At 37.0% G+C, this 5,707-nt stretch overlaps 1 long non-coding RNA gene across 1 annotated transcript; it reads left to right on the plus strand.

Annotated features, from left to right (window-relative positions):
- The first annotated feature begins 683 nt into the window (after positions 1 to 683).
- Positions 684 to 1,444, plus strand: LOC137243877 (uncharacterized). Its single transcript, XR_010950661.1, has 3 exons — positions 684 to 835; positions 933 to 1,132; positions 1,205 to 1,444. It is a non-coding gene; the product is annotated as an uncharacterized lncRNA (long non-coding RNA).
- The last annotated feature ends 4,263 nt before the right edge of the window (positions 1,445 to 5,707 follow it).

Here is a 5,707-nt window from a genome sequence, read left to right on the forward strand (position 1 = left end):
CTCAGCAGATAGGAATAAAAAAGGCCTGTTGCTTCGTGTTGGAGAACTCTACTAACCGTCCAAAGGTTAACATATTCTCAGACAGAAAAGCATCGCTCATGACACTGCAATTAGCACTTAAGTCCTCTTAGGACGTCGATAACTGAAGGAAGACGTTATCAAATGCAGCAAACTCAGCGACCATTACTCTCACACGGATACTGAGTCACAGAAATATAAACTGCAATGAAAAAGCGGATGAACTAGCAAAGGTCGGTGCTTCGCTGAACATCACTGATGCAGTCGCGGTACATCGGCTGCTAACATCCACAAAAAGCGACATTCGTACAAATTTCAGGAAAACCGCTATTCAAAATTGGTACTCCAGGGACCTATTTTGGATCACCAGAAGTATTTAGCCGAACTACAATCGTAAAATTAACTTAGGATTTGCTAAACTTGTTTAAGGAAGGTATATTTAGGATGACATAAAAAATCACAGGACGCTGGCCAGAATGGGATTAACCCTCAAAGGAAATCTGCTAGAGTTGCAGCCAAGAAGGCTGTAGCAACGCTCACCCATTTCCTCAGAGAGTGTCCAGCCCTGACTAATATCAGGTACCGAGATTGGTGCTGTTCGTTCTAAGAGAGCTATCAAAATAATCCATAAATGACATCAACTGGTTATTGAACTAACAAAATGGTTCAAGTTAAATAAGATAACTGCATATTAGATTAATATGCATAATGACTAATTGGTTCGAGGGGAATGTGCATCCAAATGGCGCTAGAGGGCTACTTGAGCCCGGTCGCGGCGGCCGGGCAGTACAGCAATCTACCAACTAACCTTATTCATGTAAGAAAGTGAAAGTTTCTGATTAGAAGCAAATACTCTTAAAAACTAGTTGATTAATTTCTTTGTTTCTTTTTATTTTCATATTTACCCATAACAGCCATTTGCGATCCCTGGAAAAATCGCTTGCACGAAATCTATAGAAATATTAGTAAACACGCTGTTATTATCAGTCTAGCAATGGAAGAATAACACGCCAGCAAAGATAATACCGTTCAGAAAATGAAACTTCACTTTGTGTATTTATCTCTACTTTTACTTCTTGGTCTAACTTCCTCTCAAGGAGGCGCAGAAGCTAATGTAAGTAAAACAGAAATAAGAAAACTTAACATAAACGCTTATCTCAAACCACACTAACATTTTTTTTTGCAGCCTCTCTCTCGGAGAATTGGCCACCATTCTGGGAGAAGTAACGATAAGAGAGTAGCTGATGCTCTAACTCAGTTTGAAAAAAGTTTCGAGAGATTCGTGGGAATCATTGAACATTAAGACGGTAGGTATGGATAAAAATCTGTGGTCTTTAAGAGCGTATTTTGTTTTATGAACAATTTCTTATATGTATACAAACTAAGAGTTACGTAATAAATGGAATTATCTGCACTTTAAACATAATTTATTTGCCTTTTGTGCTTTCGTTAAGTTTTGTGACAGCCGCAGATGTGAGACAGTGCTCAGTACTGGCCATTGTCTCAACATTCGTCTGCTATAAGCAACATGAATAGGTCGAAACACAATATGAAAAATCATCACTATTTGGCGCATAACCGCCTACGCAATTTTGCTGTTACGTAACAAGTAAAGTCATATCCCAAAAAAAAGGTCAAGTCTTCCTCCACCTGCCTCTCACAACTCAGTGGAGATCTCCCATTTTCTCTGCTTCCAAACTTCGATGTCCAGTGAAATACTTTCTTGGCGGGAGAGTCTTCATCCATTCGCATAACGCATCCTCGCCATCGAGATTTTTTGGAATTTTATTCGCTGCACTATCCTCATATCTGCGTAAAGCTCCTACAGCTCATCATTATACCTCCTTCGATACTCGTCATCGACATCACCGATAGGACTATAAATCTTCCGGAGAAATTTTCTCTCGCAAACTCCAAGAGCCACTTCAACTACTCTCGACGTATATGATTCCGAGCCATACATCAAGACAGGTATGATAAGCGACTTGTAGTGTGTAATTTTTTTCATCGACAGGGGATTTCATTTTCAATTGCCAACTCAGTCCAAAGTAGCACTTATTGGCAAGAGTTATCCTCTGTTTTATTTGTAAGCTGACATTGTTTTTGCTTTTAGTGCTGGTTCCCAAATAGACGCAATCCTTCACAGTCTCGAATTTACGAGGTGTGTTCAAGAAGTATCGCGCATTTTGAATTTTCGCGGGTTACGTATATTCGAATTTGGATTTATTTGTGGCGTTATATTGGTTGGTACTCATGTCTCTCACTTATGCCGACAAGCTCGGCCATTTTGAATTTTCACTTAATGAAATCTTAAAAAGAAAAAGACCGCGTTCCTTCAAGCTGTACAAGAAGACAGGTTTACACTCTGACTACTTTAAGTACACTATATTGCGTCCTAAATATTTTAAATTGAGCAAAAAGTGTTACAATACCTATCTCTTTACGATGAAAAAGAAAATAACTTGGAATCCGAAAGCCTTCTATGATTTCGAAAAGGTTAAAGAGTTGCCTTCTGGTACGGAATACCATGATAATTTCTCCAGCGGTGATCAGGATATTGCCAACTTCTTTGCACAATTTTTCAATTCCAACTATTTCGCTGAACTAATTTCTTTGTCTAATGAATACCCGTATAAACTTAAATCACTTAAGGCAATTAATATTCCAGCAATATCTCAAGAGGAGGTTTTTCACATTTAATATCTTTGATAGAATCTTACAAATTCTGTCCTGACCTAACCCCACATGTTTTCTTAAAAAATGCCCTAAGCATGGTGTTTTTCCTGCTGCTTGTAAAGAAAATTGTCTTATACTCCTTCATAAAAATGGCAGTATATCATATGTAGAAAATAGGAGTATAGCAAAATTGTCTGCCATCCCAATGATATTTGAAGACATTGTTACTAATCAGCTAACATTTTCCATTTCTGCGTTGATTACAGATTCACAGCACGGGTTCTGTAAAGGAAAATCTACCATTAGCAACCTACTTGAATTCACAAGTCATGTTTCTAATGGATTTAGAGAAAATATTCACACCGATTTTATATACACTGATTTCTGTAAAACATTTGATAATGTTTCCCACTCCTTGCATATCCACAAGCTTGATCGACTTGCCTTCTAACCTTGTCTCACCCAGTGGATCCCGTCGTATCTCTGCGGTAGAACGCAAAAAGAAATTTTTAAAAATACTCTTTCAAATGTTATTAATGTTCCCTCTGGCGTCCCACAGGGCAGCAATCCCGATCAAATTCTGTTCTTGCTATTTATTAATGATATCTGTACCACAATAAAATATTCCAAAATTTTAATGTATGCTGATGATATGTGGAGAAAATTTCGTGTAGTGGCCATTAGAAAATTCCCGGTTGGCCAGTGACTATTTCGGGGAAAAGGTCATACGCATATTTTCTACTGTAAATTTAATTACTTTGTTACACTGAAAAAATGGTGCTAGTAAATTCAACAAATCGGTTCTGCTGTTCTTGACTTAACGGAGATTCGGTGAAATTGATCGAATTATGGTTAAGTCGACCGACTTCTTTGTCAAGCGAACAAATTAGTTTCGTCATTTCAACAGAAGAGAAATTGTCGCCCTTAGGTTAACAAAATTCTGTAAAATTGGCAAATCCCTAATCAACTGTTACGGTCTGCTGTTATGGTCAACGGTTACGGTCCACTTGGGAGCGTTTTCGTGCGAACACACCTAGTGACTGGTGGTGGGGCGAAAGTTGCGATACAAAAGTATCGAAACAAAGAAAAGAAAAATTCGGCGATCACTAGCGAAAATTGCCATAAGTTTCCGTCAAGAAGAAAAAGGAAGAAGAATTGTGATTTTACTGCAGCTAAATTTGTGGCGGCCCGGCGATAAAAAAAAAGGATCGTGTAACCTCTGTTGGCACAACTTCGACAGCAAGGCGCCAACTGCTTTATTAGCACTATTGCTACATCAACTGCACATCCCCACGTATATTTAACTAATCGCCAAACACCCTAGCCGGCTGTGCACGTATTCAAGCGAGCATTGTGGAAGAACCAAAAGACTGCAACGAGGAATTACAGGCCGATTCCTTATCCCAACTACTAGAAGAACAAACAGGTGGTAGTAAATCTTATCACGGTGGTGTCGTGTTGACGCAAGCTCAACGTATATAATATCCAGTAAAGTAGGTCGGCGTTTCACAGTCACACTTAGTGAGGAAAGTTCTAGTGATTCCGATTCGGATTCGGACGGCACTAAACTAATTGTTGATGAGAACCATTGGTATCCGAGAATAAACCCCTTTCTCTACGTTTACGAGGTACACTACCACCTTTGGAAAAAGCGTCCGACACCCAATCCGCCTCCAGGGCCAGCAGTACGCTGCCGCATAATACAATTAACGCCCAAATTACCAAGTCATCCAGATTGTAAAGGTCAGCACGAAGCTTTATCGCCACCAGGTTCATTCGATTACCTCGGACCAGAGCGCAACAACCACCAACAGTACCAACACCAACCTGCAACGACAACGACAACGGCAGAGCCAACACCAATGGCCTGCAACCTGACTTGGGTGAGTTGGCTCCAAAAAAAAATAAAGAAAATAAAAAATTTTGATTTGAATGAAAAGAGCAGAAAAAATGGTGCTTAGAACGCCAAGCTAAAGTTGTATTTAAAATTAGTTTTTAAATTTACATATATAAAATTGTTTTCTTCGTTCATATTTATTTCATTAAATACACTACATACATACTACATGCAAACATACTAGGTTGGAGTGGGGAAAAAAATACACATAAATTATTTCTACTATTTAAATTTAACTTGCATTAATTATCTAACCAAAATAATTATTACATGAACACTTATGTTTTGCAACTTGACAAGATATTAAAGAATGCAACAACAGTTTAATATACAAAATTATTTACACATTTTAAAGGTTTGTTCACAAATAAACAGGCAGTTTTGTCTCAGTCAGGTTAAGCAGCAATTACCTGTTAAAACGCTCAAAACTAATTCAAACATACTCCGTTTATTTGAGAATGCATCTTATATAAATTATATTGAACAAAACTCTTTAAATATAACTAAAGATGTATTCAGCAATTTACGAGTATAATTCAATTTACATAATACCTACCTAAACATTAGCTTTACAAAAAGGGCATACATCTTTTTTTTTATCATTTTAATAACATATTTTGTCGCTTTAAAATGTTTGAAGTTGGCTCTATAAATTTTATTGATAATAAGCCGTCTTTATCACGTGAAACGTTTTAGCGATTCATTTTTGGAGCTCAACCATAAATTTAAAGACAATTTTTTTTTGCGACAGCAGCCATTCGTCGATTATGCACGAATCGGCAAAAGGATTTCAATTAAATTTTTTTCCTATATCATACAAATGCAATATATATATATATATATATATATACATATGAATCCCTATTGCGGGCAATATCTTTCGAACAACAAGACGAAAGTAATATACGTGCACGTAATACATATTGCTATAGCAATTTCATCTTTATTGCTTTTGTAAACACTCTTCTTAGTACATATTAGCTATTATTATCATTATACTATGCGCATTAGCATTATACCAATTTGGTATTATGTTACACTCACAAATAAGTTCTACTGTAACAACATATTAATTTTTGTAAGTGGAAAAAAAAGCAGATAATAAGTGATTATTGT

This window comes from Eurosta solidaginis, chromosome 1 (genome assembly GCF_040869045.1).
Source record: "Eurosta solidaginis isolate ZX-2024a chromosome 1, ASM4086904v1, whole genome shotgun sequence".
Taxonomy (NCBI): domain Eukaryota; kingdom Metazoa; phylum Arthropoda; class Insecta; order Diptera; family Tephritidae; genus Eurosta; species Eurosta solidaginis.